Source organism: Entelurus aequoreus, linkage group LG12, assembly GCF_033978785.1.
Source record: "Entelurus aequoreus isolate RoL-2023_Sb linkage group LG12, RoL_Eaeq_v1.1, whole genome shotgun sequence".
In the NCBI taxonomy this organism is placed as follows: domain Eukaryota; kingdom Metazoa; phylum Chordata; class Actinopteri; order Syngnathiformes; family Syngnathidae; genus Entelurus; species Entelurus aequoreus.
This window is the reverse complement of record NC_084742.1, coordinates 29,806,952-29,831,538: the sequence shown is the minus strand read 5'-3', so window position 1 is coordinate 29,831,538 and position 24,587 is coordinate 29,806,952. Positions and strand designations below refer to the sequence as shown.

Genomic DNA, 24,587 nt, shown 5'->3' with positions numbered 1-24,587 from the left:
CTGCATCTCGTTGCATTGTTCTGAACAAGTGTAATGACAATAAGGTTGAATCTAATATAAACTAATCAAATCTAATTCACATCCTTACTGAAAACCGTATTGTAAAGATGGGATCAGGTTGGTAGTTGGGGTTGCTCTATTTTCTTTTAACATTCTGTGGGATTTTTTTAAATGGAAAAATTCTAATATATAATAGCAACGACAACAGTGGAGACACGCATAGAGTTTACATCAACACTGACTCTGATTCAACAGAGAATTATCTAAAATGTGTAAAAAAATAAAAAAAATAAAAACAGTTTCAGCCAAGTAAAGTATAATAAAAAACATCTCAAATATTTTATTTGACTTGTCAGTTGATTTCTCACATGACATTTTTTAGGCATATAATATATTTTTTAATAGAACCTCACCTGCCTCGGTATATGTTTCTACACGTAAAAATTATTCACTGTCCAGCTTCTCAGGCAAATCATATTGTTAATGTAGATGCCCATATCAAATTTACTTTACCAAAGAGAAGTGTGGGATACTTCTCTTGTTGCCTTGTTTGTATTTGATTTTAATAAATGTATTTATATTATCATTTGGTGCAGCCGGGCCAGAGCAGGAGTTAATATTATATTCAAGACACTTTGCTTTATTCAAACAGCTTTTAAAATAAAATAATCTGGGAGGACTCTTTTGTGTAAAAGTGAGGGTCCTAACAGGCTCCAAATAAATACATTTCTGTCGGTAAAAGTGTGAAAGACGTTATACGCAAATGATACGTCCCTAATGATATGTCTCCTGGCGGCAATAGTGGCCCGACCAGTTCTTCACTGAATAAGGAGTAAGGAAGAAGCTGATGTTTTGAATAACCATGACTCCATAAGGGACAAGCTGTAGAAAATGGATGGATGGATGTTGACGTTTATGATAATTGGCACAAATCTACGGCATCATTCAGTCACATTGAGAAGTGAATTGTATGAAATCTCAGATGAAGATCAGATAGGAGACAGATCTCGTCCTTAAGCAAACTTATTACTTATTATTATATATACACACCCGTGGGGGGGTCCTGTTTGGAGTGAAGAATCGCATGTAAAATTCAATTAATGAACAACAGAGCGTTTTATATGAATTTTTACAGCAAACGTTTTCCTAGCAACTTCCTGCTCCATCATCATTATAAATATAATGACAAATTTCCCGAAATAGACCCACTGACTGCTGTAGCGCACTAGGTTAGTGCTTATGTTGCTAAGCCGAGGTACTTTATATTTTAATGAAATTTGTTACTTTGTACCAAAAAACTAAGAGTAAAGAGTATAAAACATGCGTCAAATTAAATTCAAATTTGATTTAAAAAGTACATCAACTGTTTGTCATGAACAAAAAAGTGCAGACTTTTTTGAAATGGTGGGGCTTTTTAAAGGAATATTTTTCCTCCTTTGGGCAAAATGGACTGCCTTAAGATGCCAAAAGATGCATACAGTGCCACTGCCCTGCCCCCCTGGGATGGTCTGATCACAATCTGGTGCTTTTAACACCTCAATATGTTCCTGCTGTGAGGAGACAGCCTGTCTCAACAAAATCAGTGCTGAGGTGGAACCAGGAAGCATGCCTCGCCCTGCAGGACTGTTTTGAGACCCCAGACTGGGATGTGCTCTGTAAGCCTCACGGGACAGACATTAACAGCATCACAGACTGCATCACAGACTAGGGATGATACTCGAAACCGGTTTTCCCGGTTGTTCGATAAGAAAAGAACAGAGTTCTCGGACTCAAATCCCTTTTTGAGAACCGGTACCCGTTATCGAGACCACTATAGTAAAGAAAAAGAGTTGGTTCTTTATTCGAATCCCTCGGAACGAATCCCGTCCCGACCAGAAATGCTCCATGTGACATCACAAGAAATTACGTCACGTAGCTCAGTCATTAGGCGCAGATAGCGAAAGCAGGAAAAAAATGGACGGGAAAAAGCGCTCCAAGGTGTAATAAAGTTCAAAACAAAAGGTATAATCCAATGAATAACTTTACTGAGAGATTTGAGCAGACTACAAACACATGACGAACACTTTTACTAGCAACCAGGCTAGCAACGCACCTCCTTTACGGCAGCTGTCGCAACGTTCTTAAAGCAACCGCAGCACATACATATATATACAACACATCTCCCTGTTTTAACTTTTGTTTTTCTTTCCTTGTAAACGAAACAAAATCACACTGTATATGTGTTGTCTGTCTAATTATATAGGCTGACCATACGTCCTCTTTTCCCCGGACATGTCCTCTTTTGCGGGGGTGTCCGGGGTGTCCGGGCGGGGTTTCTTAAATGCCTCAAATGTCCGGCATTTTGAATTAGGGTTGCGTGTATTTTCAATGTACGTTCAGGGTTAAGTTAAGAAGGGGTTAAAAAAAAAAACCTGAAGGTGCGCGCACGTAGCAACATTCGTCAGGGAGGGGCAGAGACACAGAGTGAGAGAGCTAGTGAGTGGAGACACTGGAGAGAGACATGAGAACAAGAAATGCCTAAACGTAAATGCAACTTCACGGATGATTTGCGGGAAAAGTATTCGAGTTTTCGTCCTGGCCGTGACACATGGAAAGCAGAATGCACTGTGTGCAAAGCAGGAACATATGTATCTGTGGCAAATAAAGGGGCCAACGATCTACAGGCCCATAGACACTACAAAGCACAAAACAGCTGTGCAGGGCGAGAGCTCGTCTGCTGTTTTTTGTTTAAATTTAATTAACTTCTTTTGAGGCATTATTTATGTTTACATTATATACAAGATGTTATTTTGAATATTTCTACTTCTGCACTTTTTTTTCCAAAACTGTGAATGTTACAGAATATAAGTGTGACTTATTTTGTTATACTGTCAAGCAGTGTTGGCACTTTTTGTGTCTTTTTAACGCATTGAAATCAGAAAGGGCGCAGATTATAATTTTTTTTTTACCATTTGTGGCCCACAGCTAATGTTTTAAAGGCCCACAGCACATTCTAAAAATACTATTAAAATTAACAAAAACATAACAAAAGTGAAATAAAAAAGCTTAAAGGTGAAATGTAATTTAGAAAAAGTTGCAATGTTGACTAATAAAACAAAGCTGTTTTTTTTTCCTTTCAAACGGTCATTGTTATGTTATTATGAATTATTGACCTATCAAAGGTTCCGATTACTTCACATCAAATATTCCACTTTGAAAAATATTTTTGGTGGAAGATTTTGCATATTTTGTGTGTTTGCCATAAAAAACATAGTTTTGTTTGACAAAAAAGGGCGGAAAACAAACAAACAAAAAAAACAACATAAAAAAAAACTAAAACATTTTTAAATGAGGAATAGATCCGAAGTTGATGTAGACTCCAGAGATCTAAGCGTTAAATATAAAATGTATGTATGCCCTGGCACACCATTATCATCATTTCATGACCCAAGCAAAACACTTTTTACACTTTTATACTGAAATAAATACACCTACAACTTATTAAATAAAAACATAGAAAAAACTAGCAGCAGTGGTAAAGTTTAGATCCATGAAGGAAAGAAGAAAGTGAATGAATGTTTATAACTGAATACGTTTACATATGTATACACATTTGTTTTCTTTTGTATTATCTTTTTTAATGAATTAAGTAACGTTTATGACAACCTTTTTCCAAAACACAATATAGAATGTGAGATACAACAGGATAATGCATACATTTGTCATTTGTTTTCAAAACGCTTACAAAAAAGTGGGACCCAAAAAATGTACTGTGGGACCCCATTTTTATGACTTGATGGGGTCCCTGGGACCCCATTTTGAAAATTCCCAGCGCCAACACTGCTGTCAACAGAGGAGAAAAAATGCTTTATTTAAAAAAATAGATTATTTATAAAGCAAGTTCGAGTATCATTGGTAAATTTTCACCTAGTCCCGGCCTTGGCGTGCTGCCCGCCTTGGCACGCATATATGTGTCCTCTTTTTGGGATTTCAGAATATGGTCAGCCTAAATTATAAATAATGCAGACGAGGCGTGTTGGCTTAGTTCTTGACGTTTACTTTCACAGCGTGCTCATAACCTCATTCTTACGTGACGACATGCAACAACACTTTTCGGTGCTACCGCGCATGCTCGTCACTCCCGTTGCATGCTGGGTAGTGTAGTTGTTATATTCCCTAGCTCATAACATCTTTCCCCCTATAAAGAAATAATGTTAACTCAATAAAGTGTATTTCTTTTTTTAGCTTTAACTTTTAATTTTTTAGCATTGTAACCACATTTGCAAACAACTTTTCTCTTCATAGAAGTTTCTTTCAATAAAGAAATAAAGTGCAAAAATGTCAAAGCATCATAACAAACAGTTATGCCAAATAGCAGCAGAAGTGCACTTTTTGGAGAGCTGTATTATTTTCAGTTTTGTGCCCAAAGGACTGATTTTATTTAACACTATATTATTATTTATACACCTATAGTGATCACAGAGACAGGTTGTTTCTGTGTTACTGTATATATTTGTTTTTCTGAAAAATCCCACTTAATATACTTTGGGTAACAACAGTAAATATTTATTTATTTATTTTTATTTTTTTTAGGGGGGTAACAGTCAATATTTATTTATTTATTAGATTCAATTGTTTTCTTATATAATAAAAGTGAGCTTTTGTTAAACCAATTATTGTGTGTTTTTTTCCATATACAACAACCTATCTGGACTCGATAAGAGAATCGATAAGGAATCAGTTCGATAAGAGGATTCGATTATAGGCTCGAACTCGATAATTTCTTATCAAACATCATCCTTATCACAGACTACATCAATTTCTGTGAGGACTCCATCATCCCTACAAAAACTGTCCATATACCCAAATAACAAGCCCTGGATCACCAGCCAGCTAAAGGTGCTGCTGAATAAAAAGAAGCTAGCCTTCAGATCTGGTGATCGGGACGAGTTGAGGAGGATGCAGTGGCAGCTTAAAGTTCAGCTGCAAGAAGGAAAATATGCCTACAGAAGGAAGCTAGAGGACAAACTCCAACAGAATAACACTCGTGATGTGTAGAAGGGCGTGAAAACCATCACAGGCTTCAACAACAAAACCAAACTGCTGGATGGGAATGTAAATAGAGCCAATGAAGTTTGTTTTTCAATAGATTTAGCAATGCACCCCTTACTGGCCCTCCCCCCACTACTCCTGTCCTCACACCTCCCCTGACCATCAATCTACAAACTCCTGCACTGTTGCCTGCCACCGCTGTTTCTTATCCCCCCACTTCCACCCCCACTGAGAAAGCCAGCCCGGTGTGTCTGACACCTGGACATGTGAGACGACAGCTGGAGAGAGTCAACCCAGCCAAGTCAGCAGGCCCTGACCGAGTCAAGCCCTGGGTCCTGAAGACTTGTGCTGCTCAACTAACTGAGATCCTGCACTTCATCTTCAACCTGATTCTGAAGTTAGAATGGATACCAGTGCTATGGAAACATCCTGCATAGTGCCGGTGCCCAAGAAGCCCATCCCATCGGGCTTGAATGACTTCAGACCAGTTGCCTTGACGTCTCATGTCATGAAGGTCCTCGAGAGACTTGTGCTGGATCAGCTGAGACCCCTGGTGGCTCCTTCCCTGGATCCTTTAAAGTTTGCATATTAGCCCCATGTAGGAGTGGATGATGCTGTTATCTACCTGCTGCATCGTGCTCACTATCACCTGGAGGGTGGGAAGGGCACTGTGAGGATCAAGTGCTTTGATTTCTCCAGTGCCTTCAACACCATTCAGCCAATTCTGATGAGTGACAAGTTGCTCAGGATGGGTGTCAGTTCATCCATTGTCTCCTGGATCACTGATTACTTGTCTGACAGGCCCCAGTTTGTACGACTGGGGAGCTCCTTGTCAGATACTGTGGTCAGTGGTGTAGGTGCTCCACAGGGGACCGTCCTGTCTCCTTTCCTGTTCACCCTGTACACCTCAGACTTCCAGTATAGTTACAGGTCCTGCCACCTGCAGAAATACTCTGATGACTCTGCTGTGGTCGGGTGTATCAGAGAGGGACAGGAATTGGAGTACAGGACACTGATCGCTGACTTTGTGGAGTGGTCTCAGGCAAACCATCTGCTCCTTAATGTGGACAAGACCAAGGAGCTGGTCATCGACTTCAAGAAGAGAATGACCCTGGTGGAGCCCATTAAGATCCAGGGCCGGGAGGTTGCAGTAGTGGGGCAGTACAAGTACCTGGGAGTCCACTTGAATAGCAGACTGGATTGGAAGGACAACAGCAAAGCTGTTTACAAGAAAGGCATGAGCAGACTCTTTTTCCTGAGGAAGCTTGGGTCCTTTAATGTGTGCAGCAAGCTGTTGGAGATCTTTTATCAGTCTGTTGTGGCCAGTGCCCTGTACTTTGCAGTGGTTTGTTGGGGGAGCAGCACCAGCAAAAGGGACTTAAACCGGATTGACAAACTGATCCGGAAAACCGGCCAAACTATTGGCACGCAGTTGGAGGCGTTTCTGTCAGTGAGGAACAGGAGGACACTGAACAAACTGCTGGCCATCATGGACAATCCTGCCCACCCACTCCACCAGACAATTGAGAGACAGCGGAGTTCATACTCCAACAGGCTCCTTCAGCTTCGTTCCCACAGTGTTCGATTCAAGAACTCCTTCATTCCGCACTCCATCCAGCTGTATAATCACTCGCCATACAGCAATAGATGATATCTGTCTATTACCTGACACCTTCTATGTTAGCTACTTCTCTTTGTTTATAATGTATTCTGCTGGATCTACTCTCTATTTTATGCTGCAGCTTTTTACATATACTGTAATATTGTACATGGTAATTGTTATATATTGTATATATGATATAAACATATAATATAATATATCAGTATATATCATATACTGTACATATATTATGTAAATACGACATATATGTTATATTTTATATTGCTACTACGATACATTTTTAGTCTATTTTATACCTGCATTGTCCTTTCCACCCTTACACTTGCCATCCTTTGTAACTGAGCTACCGTGTGGAACAATTTCCCTTGTGGATCATTAAAGTTTGTCTAAGTCTAAATCTAAGTCTTAGAACTTACTAGTTTTGGCCTTGGTTTTGCTTGAAGAAGAAATAATAATGATCTCAACCTGTTTGTTATCTGTACGCACACACACAAATATTATTCTCTCTACTTTTAATGCTGTTAGGATGTACCAGGTGCGTATGGAGTGAGAGTGGACAAGAATGTGTGTGTGTCCAACGCACACGTTAAGTTAACTCTCATTTTTTTAATGCGGAGCTGCAAGATGGACAAATGCATGTATGAGATGACTGTTTTCAATAAATGTGCCGGACTTTAGACAGCTCAATCTTCTCTCCAGCGCTGGTATTGCTACTGTTGCTACTTTCTCCTTTTTGAAGAATAAATTGTTAATATTATATTCTAGACACCTTGCTTTATTCAAACAGCTTTTAAAATAAAATAATCTGGGAGGACTCTTTCGTGTAAAAGGGAGGGTCCTGGCAGGCTCCAAATAAACACATTTCTGTCGGTAAAAGTGTGAAAGACGTTATACGCAAATGATACGTCCCTAATGATATGTCTCCTGGCGGCAATAGTGGCCCAACCAGTTCGACACTGAATAAAGAATAAGGAAGAAGCTTATATTTTTAAAACCCATGACATCTCATAAAACACTTTCCACTTCCATTGTTAAACTGCACCCACATTCCACTGAGTATAATCATACAGCAACTGCATGTTTGGTATCATATCATATTTAATGCTTTATAACTTCTGAATGAACCAGAGATTACTTCAGAATAAATTATGAAGAAAATTACCATGGATTGTGACTTCCCTGAAAGTTGCCAAAAGAAGCCAAGTTAAAAAAAAGTAGACATGTTAGTTTTCCTTGTTGGCTCCTTATTGTTTTCCTTGCTTCCTACATAGGATTTAGGATTCATGTTTACCTGTTTTCAAATGTTGGACATAAATCATATTCCTTTTGTATTTTAATTTTGTCCCAACAATAATATAATACCATTGCACTACCACTACTGGATCTGAACCCGAGTGGTGTTTTGTTATTGGACTTTTGTTCTCGTCACAGATTGTCCATAACGAACACCATGTTCAAACATAAGGGTGTCCATATGTGCACTTGGCAGCAGGACACCCTAGGCCGCAGTTCCATGACCGACTTTGTAGTTGTGTCATCTGATTTGCGGCCTCGTGTTTTGGATTGTCGGGTGAAGAGAAGGGCAGAGCTTTCTACCGATCACCACCTGGTGGTGAGTTGGCTGCGATGGTGGGGGAGGATGCCGGACAGACCTGGCAGGCCCAAACGCAGTGTGAGGGTCTGCTGGGAACGTCTAGCAGAGTCTCCTGTCAGAGAGAGTTTCAATTCTCACTTCCGGAAGAACTTTGAACATGTCGCGAGGGAGGTGCTGGACATTGTGGACCATGTTCCGCACCTCTATTGTAGAGGCGGCTGATTGGAGCTGTGGCCACAAGGTAGTTGGTGCCTGTCATGGCGGTAATCCTAGAACCCGTTGGTAGACACCGGCGGTGAGGGAGGCCGTCAAGCTGAAGAAAGAGTCCTATCGAGTTATTTTGGCTCATAGGACTCCGGAGGCAGCGGACAGGTACCTACAGGCCAAGCGGTGTGCGGCTTCAGTGGTCGCGGATGCAAACACTCGGACATGGGAAGAGTTCGGGGAAGCCATGGAAAACGACTTCCGGACGGCTTCGAGGCGATTCTGGACCACCATCCGCCGCCTCAGGAAGGGGAAGCAGTGCACTGTCAACACCGTGTATGGTGAGGATGGTGTTCTGCTGACCTCAACTGCGGATGTTGTGGATCAGTGGAGGGAATACTTTGAAGACCTCCTCAATCCCACCAACACGTCTTCCTATGAGGAAGCAGTGCCTGGGGAATCTGTGGTGGGCCCTCCTATTTCTGGGGCTGAGGTTGCTGAGGTAGTTAAAAAGCTCCTCGGTGGCAAGGCCCCGGGGGTGGATGAGATCCGCCCGGAGTTCCTTAGGGCTCTGGATGCTGTGGGGCTGTCTTGGTTGACAAGACTCTGCAGCATTGCGTGGACATCGGGGGCGGTACCTCTGGATTGGCAGACCGGGGTGGTGGTTCCTCTCTTTAAGAAGGAGAACCGGAGGGTGTGTTCCAACTATCGTGGGATCACACTCCTCAGCCTTACCGGTAAGGTCTATTCAAGTGTACTGGAGAGGAGGCTACGCCGGATAGTCAAACCTCGGATTCAGGAGGAACACTGTGGTTTTCGTCCTGGTCGTGGAACTGTGGACCAGCTCTATACTCTCGGCAGGGTCCTGGAGGGTGCATGGGAGTTTGCCCAACCAGTCTACATGTGCTTTGTGGACTTGGAGAAGGCATTCGACCGTTTCCCTCGGGAAGTCCTCTGGGGAGTGCTCAGAGAGTATGGGGCAGGCCTGGCCAACCCGCGGCTCGCGAGCCTCATGCGGCTCTTTGGCTGATTTCATGCGGCTTTTAACTCTATTAGAAAAAAAAAAAGAAAAAATATAAAAAAGCTCCAATTGGCTGCGTCGACAATAGAGGCACAGAACATGGTCCACTCGGACTCAATACACAGCGCCTGCCTCGTGGGAATTTAAACTCTCTCTGCCAGACGTACACAGCAGACTCTGACTATACGTTTGGGCCTGCCACGTCTGTCCGGCATCCTCCCCCACCATAAGAGCAGACTCACCACCAGGTAGTGATTGGTTAAAAGCTACGCCCCTGTCTTTACCCAAGTGTCCAAAACATGAAACCGCAAATCCGATGATACAACCACAAACTCGATCATCGAACTGCAGTCTACGATGTCCGGGTGCCAAGTGCACATATGGACATCCTTATGTTTGAACATGGTGTTTGTTATGGACCGTCTGTGATGAGCACCAAAGTCCAGTAACAAAACACCACTCTGGTTTAGATCAGGGCGGACGTTTTTTCCCAATCACGGCTCTCCAGGTCTCACTGCCGCTGCCAATGTGAGCGTTGAAGTCACCCAGTAGAACAAGGGACTCACCTAAAGGAGCAGGTGCAGGTGACGACGTGAAGCAACTTCTGGCCTCTGTAACTGAGGAGATGATAAAGTTAAAAACTTGGTTTAATACCAACCAATTGTCTCTGAATTTAAAGAAGACCAAAATCATGCTCTTTAGCAATCGCAAAAGTGATGTACCCATCAGGATTGTTATTGATGATACACCAATAGAATATGTTCAACAAAATTCATTCTTAGGAGTGGTAATAGATGAAAATATATCATGGAAGCCTCATATAAGTTACCTGAGGACAAAAGTTGCTAAATGTGTTGGAATGATGAGGAGATCATGTCATTTATTGAACACCAATGCTCTGCTGTTAATGTATCATTCATTTATTATGTCATATTTAAATTATTGTGTTGAAGTCTGGGGGAATTGTTATAAATCCCATCTAAAGCCTTTAGTCACTCTGCAGAAAAAGGCCATTAGGATTGTGTCCAATGTTCACAACAGACATCATTCAAATCCACTATTCATGGAGTTAAAGCAACTTAAACTGCACGATGTGATCAACTTTAAAACTGCTCAAATTATGTTTAGGGCATCCCAAAACTCTCTACCATCCAAATATAGAACCTATTCCAGGATAGAGATGCTCACCATAGTTACAGTCTAAGAGGAAACAACAAATTATATTTGCCTAAATTTAGAACAACTTTAAAATCGATGTGCATTTCAGTGCGTGGAGTCACTCTGTGGAACAACTTAGGGTACGAGTTAAAAACGTGTTCTAATATGATTCAATTTAAAAGACTGTTTAAAAAAGAAGTACTGAAGAAGTACGAGGCGGAAAGAGAGTGATGCCCTCAGCACAGAGCGATGGGAGAGAGGTGTATGGTCAGGGAGTGTTTGGGCCTGTGTGTGTGTGTGTGTGTGTGTGTGTGTCTTGTCTCGTCTTGTCTTGTCTCATAGTAACAGTGGTACTATTGTATTGTTAGTGTACAGGAGCTATTCTTGTTTTTGTTTGTATAGTATTGTTCTTGTATTATATTGTTTATGTTAAATGTGGAATGAGTGGGAGGGGTTGGGATATTATAAGCATCTGCTTCTACCAACTCCTTTTCAAGCCTTGCATAAATGTCTCAGCATTGGACTGGGATCTTCGAGTGGACTTGGGCAAGCAGCTCAAGTTTCCAGACTATGTTACAACAACTTCGTTGAGGCCAGACATCTTGCTTACATCAGTATCTTCACGGCAGGTGCTACTGATAGAGCTGACAGTTCCTTGGGAGGATCGCATAGAGGAGGCAAACGAGCGGAAGCGGTCAAAGTACCAGGAGCTAGTCGAGCAATGCCGCAGAGGAGGCTGGAGGGCACGCTGTGAGCCCATTGAAGTGGGGTGTAGAGGCTTTGCTGGCCGCTCACTGTGCAAGGTGTTTACACTACTTGGCATCACAGGTGATGGAAAAAGGAAGGCCATCAAGACCACCATGGAGGCAGCAGAGAGAGCCTCTAGATGGCTTTGGATCAGGAGGAGCGAACTGTGGGCCAATGCTACTGGGACACAAGCTGGGGTCTGATCAACCCTGGCTGGGACAGTGACACCCAGGAACAGGCTGGGAGGAAACCAGGAGCAGACTGGTGACGATTGGAGAGACAATTGACAGCTCGGAAAGACGGCGACCGGGGCAGCAAGGGGTAGCATCCCAACCTGCATCTTCCGTGAAGGAGAAACCCAACTAAGCTACAGAACGACCTACTGAGAAATACCCCCAGGGGAACCCGAGAGGGGGGGAGGATGAGTTCCCCAACAGGACGGATCCAACGTTGACGACTTTAGCAAACGGCTTAACGACAATGCCAACCGTAAGATGCATCTGTGGCAAGAGCCTCAAGAACGAGTGTGGCCTAAAAATCCATCAGGGTCGAATGAAATGCTTGGTGCAGGAGAGTGACACACAGTGCACAGGACCGAGTCCTGGTGAGACGACGGAGGAGCCCGGCCGGGAGACACCCCACAGAGCCCAGAACCTCCATGTGATAAACCCTCCAGCTCCTAGCAAAGTAATTAAGCAGTCTCGTATCAAGTGGCCTCCTGCAAGCCAACACAAAGTGTGGCACCAATTCGACGAGCACACAGCCAGAATCATCGAATCAATAGCCAAAGGGGATGTCGACAGACGGCTTCAGACCATGACCACCATCATTGTTTCTTATGGAGCAGAGAGGTTCAGTGTGGAAGAGGACAAGCCCATCAGTTCCAACTACACCATGAACCGAAGGGCAGAACAGATCCATCAACTGCGGCAGGAGCTCCGGTCCCTGGCAAGGCAGTACAAGGCAGCATCTGAGGAGGAGAAGGCGCCATTGGCTGAATTCCGGAACATCATCAGGACGAAACTGACAACCCTACGTAGAGCTGAATCATCATCATCATCGGCAGTCACTCGTAGTCGAGTATGACTGTCCTCAGAATGGATTGATTCCCATTCGGGAGGACGCCTGCGCGTGACGTCTTTTAGCGTGGGGAGACTGATGCGCCTGCAGCCACCACACGGTCCTTGGCAGAGAGGGGCCTTGATCCAGTGGCATGGATCCATGACGACTAGAGACCACCCTCTGTTGCACTGAATGGCACAGGAGGCGCAGGAGAGAGAGAGCCAGGAAGCGAACTACATTCATAGCTAATCCATTTGGATTTATCAATTTATTTTAAACCATTATTTATTGCTGTTCAACCTCCATCACTCAGGCTTTTGAGTTTTTACAAGCTGCTTTTGATGTCATCCAGGCTCGCTTATTTGATCTTAAATTGGTTTTAAATACAGATAAAAGCAAGGTAATGGCTTTCTCTCATTCAAGGGTGCTACTGGAAAATATTCCAAATATTGTAACATCAAATGGAAACCCTATAGAGCAGGTCTTAAATTACAAGTACTTGGGTTTTACTCTTGATCAGGAGCTTTCATTTAAAGCCCATATTAACAACTTGGTCTCTAAGCTTAGGGTAAAGCTTGGTTTCTTTTTTAGAAATAAAAACTGCTTCTCTCTTAAAGTCAGAAAGAAATTGGTGACAGCAACTATCTTGCCTGTAATTGATTATGGAGACGTGCTTTATTTTAGTGCTTCATCTAAATGCCTCCAGTCCTTGGACACTGTTTTTCATTCAGCTCTAAGATTTGTTACTGGCTGTCGTAGTCTCACCCACCATTGTCAACTGTATATGAAGTCAGACTTATCTTCATTGAGTGCACGCAGATACACACATTGGCTGACTTTAAATTATAAGGCTCTTTTAGGTTTAATACCTCCATACTTGTGTACTCTGTTACAAAGAAAAAGCAGCTCTTACGCATTACGTTCTAACAATTTGTATGTTTTAACTGTTCCTCATGTACGGACTGAATTTGGCAAAAGAGCTTTTGGCATTGCTGCCCCTATGGCATGGAATGAATTGCAGACGAAACTGAAACTTACAGAACTACTTCCATTTGGAGCCTTCCGTTCTGTCCTGAGGGACAAACAGCGAGAGACGTTTGCACAGTGCCTGTGTTTTTAAAGATGTAAATCTCTGTTGTTTTACAGTTCTCTTATGTATTTTAAAATGTATGTCTTAATGTATTTATTTTGAAACTGCTCTCTGACATGTGCTGTTGACCTCTTGGCCAGGTCACCCTTGTGAAAGAGATCTTGATCTCAATGGGTTTTCTTATCTGGTTAAATAAAGGTTCTAAATCAAACAGCTGTTGGGGCAGAAGCGCAGTGGGCGTCTAGTTTGCTCCAAAGAACAAGTTAACAACTTCTTGAAAAACAACCTGAGCGACCCTGAAAAAGAGAAAGAGCTAGGGCCCCTCAGTGCCTTATTGGACATACCATCTCCCACTGTCAAATTCATCACCAGCGAGCCCACCTGGAAGGAAATCCAGGAGGTTGTTACTGCAGCCAGAGCCAGTTCAGCTCCAGGACCCAGTGGAGTGAATTACATTTATATAGCGCTTTTTCTCAAGTGACTCAAAGCGCTTTACATAGTGAAACCCAATATCTAAGTTACATTCAAACCAGTGTGGGTGGCACTGGGAGCAGGTGGGTAAAGTGTCTTGCCCAAGGACACAACGGCAGTGACTAGGATGGCGGAAGCGGGGATCGAACCTGCAACCCTCAAGTTGCTGGCACGGCCGCTCTACCAACCGAGCTATACCGCCCCAAGGTGTACAAGCGATGCCCGGAACTCCTTAGAATCCTTTGGAGGATCTTGCGAGTGATTTGGCGCAGAGGAACTGTTGCAGACCAGTGGAGGCAGGCTGAGGGTGTTTGGATACCTAAAGAGGAAAATTCCACCAAGCTGGAGCAGTTCAGGACCATCTCGCTCCTTAGCGTTGAGGGAAAGATCTTCTTCAGCATCCTTTCCAGAAGGTTGACTGACTTCCTCCTCAAGAATGCCTACATCGACACCTCGGTCCAGAAAGGTTGAATCCCAGGTGTGTCAGGATGCCTGGAACATACCGGTGTGGTTTCCCGGCTGATCAGGGAGGCGCGGGAGGGTAAGGGAGACCTTGCTGTGCTTTGGCTTGACCTTGCCAATGCGTACGGCTCCATACCCCACAAGCTCGTGGAGACTACCCTGGACCGACACCATGTACCCAAGAAGATCAAAGACCTCATCCTGAATTACTACAGGAACTTCAGGCTCAGGGTCACTTCCGGGAGCATAACATCAGATTGGCACAGGCTTGAAAAAGGCATTATAACTGGGTGTACAATCTCAGTTTGCCTCTTTGCCCTAGCCATGAACATGGTAGTCAAGGCAGCTGAAACGGAATGCAGAGGCCCTCTGTCGAAGTCTGGAACTCGACAGCCCCCCATCAGAGCCTTTATGGATGATCTCACTGTCACAACTACATCAGTGCCTGGCGCAAGATGGATACTCCAGGGCCTGGAAAAGCTCATCTCCTGGGCAAGAATGAGCTTTAAACCAACTAAATCCAGGTCGATGGTTCTGAAGAAGGGAAAACCGGCAGACAAGTTCCGCTTCTTCGTGGATGGCACAGCAATCCCATCTATCACAGAGAAACCGGTCAAGAGCCTGGGCAAGGTTTTCGACTGTAGTCTCAGGGATACTGCAGCGATCCAAACGACCATCAAAGAACTGGAGACTTGGTTATCGGCTGTAGACAAGTCTGGCTTACCTGGCCGGTTTAAGGCGTGGATTTACCAGCATGGCGTCTTACCCCGGATACTCTGGCCTCTGTTGTTGTATGAGGTTCCTCTGTCAACAGTGGAGACTCTGGAGAGGAAGATCAGCAGCTACCTCCGCCGATGGATGGGCTTTCCATGCAGCCTGTGCAGCACAGCACTGTATGGGAAGACCAACAAGCTCCAGCTCCCCTTTAGTAGCCTGGACGAGGAGTTCAGGGTCTCTCGCACTCGAGAGGCTTTGCTCTATCGTGACTCCAAGGACTCCAAAGTGGCATCAGCAGGCATCGTGGTGCGAACTGGCAGGAAGTGGAGGGCTCAGGAAAGCTTGGAGGTTGCTGAGTCTCGGCTGAGACATAGGGCCCTGGTGGGCACGGTGGCAACAGGCCGTGCTGGGCTGGGAGCCTTCCCCCAACCTCACTATGAGAAGGCACGTGGTAAAGACAAACGCCAGCTAGTCCTGAAGGAGGTGCGTGCAGAGGTTGAGGAGGAACGAACCAGCAGGATGGTGGGTATGCAGCAGCAGGGAGCATGGACAAGGTGGGAGGGTGCACTGGAGAGGAGGGTGACCTGGTCTGAGATCAGGCTGGCTGAACCCCAGCGCATTAAGTTCATGGTTCAAGCTGTCTACGACGTCCTACCCAGCCCAGCCAATCTCCATCTCTGGGGCATGATTGACTCTCCAGCCTGTGTGCTGTGCTCCAGGAAAGGCTCACTGGAGCACATCCTAAGCAGCTGTTCTAAAGCTCTGGGGGAGGGCCGCTACCGCTGGCGGCACGACCAAGTGCTGAAGACCGTTGCTGAAGCCATAGCTAAAGCCGTGGCCAAAAACAATAGCAGCAAGCAACAACTTGACAAGAGGAGAATTGCCTTTGTCAGGGCTGGAGAGCAGCCACAGTCACAGCCCAAACCAGCAGCCGGGCTCCTCACCTCAGCATTGGACTGGGATCTTTGAGTGGACTTGGGCAAGCAGCTCAAGTTTCCAGACTATGTTACAACAACTTCGTTGAGGCCAGACATCTTACTTACATCAGTATCTTCACGGCAGGTGCTACTGATAGAGCTGACAGTTCCTTGGGAGGATCGCATAGAGGAGGCAAACGAGCGGAAGCGGTCAAAGTACCAGGAGCTAGTCGAGCGATGCCGCAGAGGAGGCTGGAGGGCATGCTGTGAGCCCATTGAAGTGGGGTGTAGAGGCTTTGCTGGCCGCTCACTGTACAAGGTGTTTACACTACTTGGCATCACAGGTGATGGAAAAAGGAAGGCCATCAAGACCACCATGGAGGCAGCAGAGAGAGCCTCTAGATGGCTTTGGATCAGGAGGAGCGAACTGTGGGCCAATGCTACTGGGACACAAGCTGGGGTCTGATCAACCCTGGCTGGGTCACCTGAGGGAGGGGGTATGATGTTGAAAGACCCGAAACCCCCGGTGATCTCAGGCACATCACTGAGGATGTGTCTCAGTGCATCTGAGGATGTATCTTACAATCGAAAATGTAAAAAAAAATAAAAAAAATGTGTGTTGTTGTACTGTGCAGGTTTGAAATAAATAATTCAATTCAATTCAATTCATCACAGTCCAGGAAAGGAACTCGTATCCTAAGGACCACCTGCACTGCTTATGGTTTTTAGCTGTATGGGGGACTTATAACCTAACCTGCTATTGAGGCAATATGCATTTGGAGATGGGAAACACCATAGACCTATATCGGCCTCTTTGAGCTGTGTGCACAATGTTCACAGGTTTATCTCTGCCAGGATGAGTGTTTTCTTTTACCTACTCAGTGGCATAATGGTTAGAGTGTCCGCCTTGAGATTGGTAGGTTGTGAGTTCAAACCCCGGCCGAGTCATACCAAAGACTATAAAAATGGGACCTGTTACCTCCCTGCTTGGCACTCAGCATCAAGGGTTGGAATTGGGTTAAATCACCAAAAATTATTCCCGGGCACGGCCACCGCTGCTGCCCACTGCTCCCCTCACCTCCCAGGGGGTGATCAAGGGTGATGGGTCAAATGCAGAGAATAATTTCGCCACACCTAGTGTGTGTGACAATCATTGGTTCTTTAACTTTAAGTTTAATGAGTGTTTTCTTTTATGCTGTAGCAAGTAGTAATATGATCATATTTTAGTTGTCATGACAACCGTCATGGTAGAGACGTGTTTCGGGATGGCAAATCTGTAAGGGCCCCTGACTCTGAACACAAAATACAATGAGTCACATCATCCAATTAACCTTATGAATTGACGCTTTCGCATTATTTAACTCGGGTATCCGGAAAACCATCATAGGTCCCCTTCAAGGGTAATTAATAATCGAGACCAGTTTCATTTTCTTCATTCAACATGAAAATTTAATTTGAAGGACAATGACTCTAATCCATTATTATTATTATTATGTATCGAGTGACTCTACTCCAAACTCAAACTGTAGTGGTACGTGGGCTCCATCTACTGGTACATCAAAGAATCACTTTGGAATTAATTATTTTTAATTAATTATTTAAGTACAATGTTGTATTTAAACTGAGTGTTATTGTTCAAACTGTGTGTAATGTTAAAGTGGCCAAATTGTTTTTCTTTTAAATATATATATGTTAAATAAAACCTCTGCCTTGTTAATGAATACTTATGCATACTACGCTACTGTAGTTTATTGTTGGTCGTTATGGTGGTACTTGGAGAGCACAAGTGTTTTCTAAGGTATGTGGTACTTAGTGAAAAAAGTTCATCATTGTTACTTATTAAAACATCAAAACACAGTAATCATATTTACTAGTATACTAATTAATTAAAATTATCCTAAAGTGTGTCTAGGGCAGGGGCAAGGGTCAACGCAGAGTACAGTATAGTTAGGTGTATGACGGAACATGATGTGGATCTAAAAGTACAGGGCGCCGAATAAAAATACAACCAGATACATCCTCATTATTGTTTACGTTCTATCACAAACAAGTAAGACTTTCTGCTTAAGTTTCAAACACAGTTTGAAAGGCAGAATTTATTCGTTCTTCTGTTTAAGGTTTATACTGTTAGTGCTGTATTTCAAGCTCAATCGGACAGGCCAATAAGACCTTGCTGAACTGTGCCTCCGTCTTTGGTTACAACCAATCAAATCACCGCCATGGTTGGAAGTGTACGCCTACTCTGTTTGCGCCCTTCGATTGGTTGCTGGCCGTCATCACGCAGTCATGTGACTCATGTTTACCTTTTTTCACTTCCGCTTACTGTCTCCTCGCGTCATGTGAATGAGAAGAAGCTAACGAAGCTGACAGGGCGAAATAACCGCGACATTTGCCACACAAACTTACAGAAGTGAGTCTCTCTCCACACGCCATTGCCCCGAGGTTACTTCTTGTGAGGAACTGGACCGCTGGAGGCCCGCTGGCTCTGATGGCGGCCGAGGAACGCTCGCCGCTCTTGTCCGAGCACTTCGACGGGACAAACGGTTCTTCTTTTGGCGCTGCATCTCGGAGTATGTATTAAATGTTACTACTAGTACTAGTAGGGCTGTAGAATCCGTCCACCAAGTCGAAATGGATCAGGCCACAGGTAACGCTACCGACAATGAGACATTTTGTATTGACGGAATAACACCAGTGGTCACAGACAAAACAGACTCTAACGTGCTAAAAAAAAAGTGTAGCATTCGCAAGTATACACATCAATGACAAGCCCGTCGAAATGAAAGTCGATACAGGGGGACAATGCAATGTCCTATCCTATGACGCCTTCAAACATGTGGAGAACGGGGAACTAATTGACCGTTCAATAATCATCAACCTTGTCGCATATGGGGGAAATCTGATTAGCACCCTGGGCTCAGTATTTTTGCAATGTAAACTAGCAGGTCAGCAACATGCACTACAATTCCACGTCGTGGAGAAAAATGTCCAGCCACTACTAGGCCTACAAGCAAGCCTGCGCATGAAGCTGGTGACACTGAGCAAAGACGTTCACCAACTCAGTGTGGATAAAGATGCCAACTTGCCACATAAAATATTCACAGAGTATGCAGATCTGTTTAAGGACGAACTTGGCAAGTTACCGGTGACATACTCCATGAAACTGGACCCTGTGGTGCACCCTGTTGTCCGCCCAGCACGCCGCATCCCTGTAGCCATGCAGGACAGAGTGAAGGCAGAACTTGAGAGGATGGCAAGCATTTTCAGGTGCTCGTAGACTCATACTCTGGCTGGTATGAGATCGACCTTCTCAAAGACATCACATCAGCAACAGTCATTACAAAGCTGAAAAGACACTTCTCTGTACACGGCTCCCCCCACCTTCTCATTTCAGACAATGCCAGACAGTATACGAGCCAGAAGTTCAGAGATTTTGCTGCACAGTGGGACTTCAATCACGTAACCAGCAGCCCTGAGTTCCCACAATGCAACGGTTTGGCTGAAAGGGCAGTGCAAAGTGCTAAGCAACTGATGGAGAAGTCAAAGAGGGACAAGACCAGCCGCCCTTTACGACCACTGGAGGAGGGCAAAGTCGTCAGGATGCAGACTCCCCGGGGGTACGATCGCATGGGCACGGTGGGAAAGATCTGTGAAGAGCCACGGTCTTACATCATCCAGTCTGGAGGCAAGGACTACAGGAAAAATCGCAGACACCTGTTGCCTGTTGCCGAGCGACCCCCAGATCAGCCTGACAGTGCCGACTTGCAGCCCTTCAATCCAGCTGTCTGTGGAGCACCTCCTCTCTATGATGAGAGACGAGGAGACCCTATGGACATTGAAGACCCTCATGACATTGAACCTCCCCCAGTCCAGGTACCTGTATCTCCACTGCCCACACACTCTGGTAAGAGTCCATACACAACACGCTTCGGTCGCACTGTCAGGCCGAACCTAAATACAAGGACTGAGTATTGAAAAGAAAAAAAAAAAGAAACATTGTCAGAGAGTATTGTGAAAATTGTTGTTGTTGTTCGAAATGTTTTGTTCTTTGGGTTTTGAGCTAAAGAAGGGGGATGTAGAGCATTCACGTAATGCTCTCTTAGTATATTGTACCTTGGCAGCCACCATATTTGTTATTGTGTACTGCGCATGCGCAAGCCGGTTCTTTTCTATATAGTATGCTGGGAGATCAACCAGTACGACTGAGAGCTGTACCAGCGAGTTGAGAATAAACAGAGTTCACTTTATAAAGTATTACCCTCCGTCTGGTCATTCAACAAGGGCTACTATTACTTACTGTTATTAAAAGGTCTTCTACAGAGACTTATGTGATAGAATTGTTATCTTGCTAATCCTTATTCAGCAGGAGGGTCAAAGGTCACGAATCTAAACACACTTATTTACTGTATTTTATATTGCATATTATAAAAAAGTTCCTGTATGTTTGCTCTTCTGATTCACACACTGGCATACAATCGGATATATACTGTATATTACAGATATATGTATATGTATGGGCTTTTTAAACATAAGATCATTATCTTCCAAAACGTTATTAGTTAATGAAGTCATTAGAGACAACAAACTTGACGTCGTTGGTCTCGCCGAGACCTGGCTCAAACCAGACGATTTTTTTGCGCTAAATGAGGCATCTCCTCCTAACTATACCAATACACATGTTGCCCGACCTCTTAAAAGGGGAGGGGGCGTCGCACTAATATACAATGAAAACTATAATCTTACACCTAACCTAAATAATAAATATAACTCGTTTGAGGTGCTCACTCTGAGGTTTGTCACACCGCTGCCTCTCCACCTGGCTGTTATCTACCGCCCCCCTGGGCCCTATTCGGACTTCACCAGTGAATTCTCAGAGTTTGTTGCTGATCTAGTGACGCACGCCGACAATATAATCATAATGGGGGACTTTAATATCCAATGAATACCCCATCGGACCCTCCATGCGTGGCGCTCCAGACTATAATTGATAGCTGTGGTCTTACACAAATAATAAATGAACCCACGCATCGCAACGGTAATACGATAGATCTAGTGCTTGTCAGGGGTGTCACCACCTCTAAAGTTACGATACTCCCGTACACTAAAATAATGTCCGATCATTACCTTATAAAATTCGAAGTTCTGACTCATTGTCAACAAACTAATAATAATAATAATAACTACTATAGCAGCCGCAACATTAATGCTGCCACAACGACGACTCTTACTGGCCTACTGCCTTCGGTAATGGCACCATTCCCAAATTATGTGGGCTCTATTGATAACCTCACTAACAACTTTAATGACGCCCTGCACGACACCATTGATAGTGTAGCACCGCTAAAGGTAAAAAGGGCCCCTAAAAGGCGTACCCCATGGTTTACAGAAGAAACTAAAGCCCAGAAATGATCATGTAGAAAGCTGGAACGCAAATGGCGTGCGACTAAACTTGAGGTTTTCCATCAAGCATGGTGTGATAGTTTAATAACTTATAAATGCATGCTTACCTCAGCTAAAGCTAAATATTACTCAAATCTCATCCACCTCAACAAAAATGATCCTAAATTTCTGTTTAGTACAGTAGCATCGCTAACCCAACAAGGGACTCCTCCCAGTAGCTCCACCCACTCAGCAGATGACTTTATGAATTTCTTTAATAAGAAAATTGAAGTCATTAGAAAAGAGATTAAAGACAATGCATCTCAGCTACAACTGGGTTCTATTAACACAAATACAACTGTATATACGACGGATACCGCCCTCCAAAATAGTTTCTCTCTCTTTGATTAAATAACATTGGAGGAATTGTCAAAATGTGTAAATGGGACAAAACAAACAACATGTTTACTTGACCCAATTCCTGGGAAACTTATCAAGGAGCTTTTTGTATTATTAGGTTCATCAGTGTTAAATATTACAAACTTATCAGTTTCCTCTGGCACTGTTCCCCTAGCATTCAAAAAAGCGGTTATTCATCCTCTACTCAAAAGACCTAACCTCGATCCTGATCTCCTGGTAAACTACCGGCCGGTGTCCCACCTTCCGTTTATCTCGAAAATCCTCGAAAAAATTGTAGCACAGCAGCTAAATGAACACTTAGCGTCTAACAATCTTTGTGAACCTTTTCAGTCCGGTTTCAGGGCAAATCACTCTACGGAGACAGCCCTCGCAAAAATGACTAATGATCTATTGCTAACGATGGATTCTGATGCTTCATCTATGTTGCTGCTTCTTGATCTTAGCGCCGCTTTCGATACTGTTGATCATAATTATTTTATTAGAGCGTATCAAAACGCGTATTGGGATGACAGACTTAGCCTTGTCTTGGTTTAACTCTTATCTTACTGACAGGATGCAGTGTGTCTCCCATAACAATGTGACCTCGGATACCGGTATGTTAAGGTAACGTGCGGAGTTCCCCAGGGTTCGGTTCTTGGCCCTGCACTCTTTAGTATTTACATGCTGCCGCTAGGTGACATCATACGCAAATACGGTGTTAGCTTTCACTGTTATGCTGATGACACCCAACTCTACGTGCCCCTAAAGCTGACCAACACACCGGATTGTAGTCAGCTGGAGGCGTGTCTTAATGAAATTAAACAATGGATGTCCGCTAACTTTTTGCAACTCAACGCTAAGAAAACGGAAATGCTGATTATCGGTCCTGCTCAACACCGACATCTATTTAATAATACCACCTTAACATTTGACAACCAAACAATTACATAAGGCGACTCTGTAAAGAATCTGGGTATTATCTTCGACCCAACTCTCTCGTTTGAGTCACACTTTAAGAGTGTTACTAAAACGGCCTTCTTTCATCTCCGTAATATCGCTAAAATTTGTTCCATTTTGTCCACAAGCGATGCTGAGATCATTATCCATGCGTTCGTTACATCTCGTCTCGATTACTGTAACGTTTTATTTTCGGGCCTCCCTATGTCTAGCATTAAAAGATTACAGATGGTACAAAATGCGGCTGCTAGACTTTTGACAAAAACAAGAAAGTTTGATCATATTTCGCCTATACTGGCTCACTTGCACTGGCTTCCTGTGCACCTAAGATGCGACTTTAAGGTTTTACTACTTACGTATAAAATACTACACGGTCAAGCTCCTGCCTATCTTGACGATTGTATTGTACCATATGTCCCGGCAAGAAATCTGCGTTCAAAGAACTCCGGCTTATTAGTGATTCCCAGAGCCCCAAAAAAGTCTGCGGGCTATAGAGCGTTTTCTATTCGGGCTCCAATACTATGGAATGCCCTCCCGGTAAAAGTTAGAGATGCTACCTCAGTAGAAGCATTTAAGTCTCATCTTAAAACTCATTTGTATACTCTAGCCTTTAAATAGACTCCCCTTTTAGACCAGTTGATCTGCCGTTTCTTTTCTTTTCTTTTCTACTCTGCTTCCAACCCGGGGTGGACCGCTAGCCTGCCCATCAGATGGGGACATCTCTACGCTGCTGACCCGTCTCCACTCGGGATGGTTCCTGCTGGCCCCACTATGGACTGGACTTTCGCTGATGTGTTGGACTTTCACAATATTATGTCAGACCCACTCGACATCCATTGCTTTCGGTCTCCCCTAGAGGGGGGGGGGGGTTACCCACATATGCGGTCCTCTCCAAGGTTTCTCATAGTCATTCACATTGACGTCCCACTGGGGTGAGTTTTCCTTGCCCGTATGTGGGCTCTGTACCGAGGATGTCGTTGTGGCTTGTACAGCCCTTTGAGACACTTGTGATTTAGGGCTATATAAATAAACATTGATTGATTGATTGATATGTATGTATGTGTGTGTATATATATATATATATATATATATATATATATATATATATATATATATATATATATATATATATATATATATATTTATTACTTCGATTAATCAATTAATAATCGGATAAAAGAGACAAACTACATTTCTATCCTTTCCAGTATTTTATTGGAAAAAAAACAGCATACTGGCACCATACTTGATTATTGTTTCTCAGCTGTTTGTACATGTTGCAGTTTATCAATAAAGGTTTATAAAAAAAAAAAAATGCCTCTACGCATGCGCATAGCATAGATCAGGGGTCACCAACGCGGTGCCCGCGGGCACCAGGTAGCCCGTAAGGACCAGATGAGTAGCCCGCTGGCTTGTTCAAAAAATAGCTCAAATAGCAGCACTTACCAGTGAGCTGCCTCTATTTTTTTTAATTGTATTTATTTACTAGCAAGCTGGTCTCACTGTGCCCGACATTTTTAATTCTAAGAGAGACAAAACTCAAATAGAATTTGAAAATCCAAGAAAATATTTTAAAGACTTGGTCTTGACTTGTTTAAATAAATTCATTATTTTTTTTACTTTGCTTCTTATAACTTTCAGAAAGACAATTTTAGAGAAAAAATACAACCTTAAAAATGATTTTAGGATTTTTAAACACATATACCTTTTTTACCTTTTAAATTCCTTCCTCTTATTTCCTGACAATTTAAATCAAT

The 24,587-nt window shown here is 43.6% G+C and overlaps 1 long non-coding RNA gene across 1 annotated transcript in view; it reads left to right on the top strand.

Annotated features, from left to right (window-relative positions):
- Positions 1 to 18,422: 18,422 nt before the first annotated feature.
- The window catches only part of LOC133662791 (uncharacterized), a 9,997-nt gene continuing 3,832 nt past the window's right edge, over positions 18,423 to 24,587 (top strand). Inside the window, exon 1 of the long non-coding RNA XR_009828161.1 lies at positions 18,423 to 18,665. This is a non-coding gene — a long non-coding RNA (uncharacterized LOC133662791). The remainder of the gene's footprint in view (positions 18,666 to 24,587) is intronic.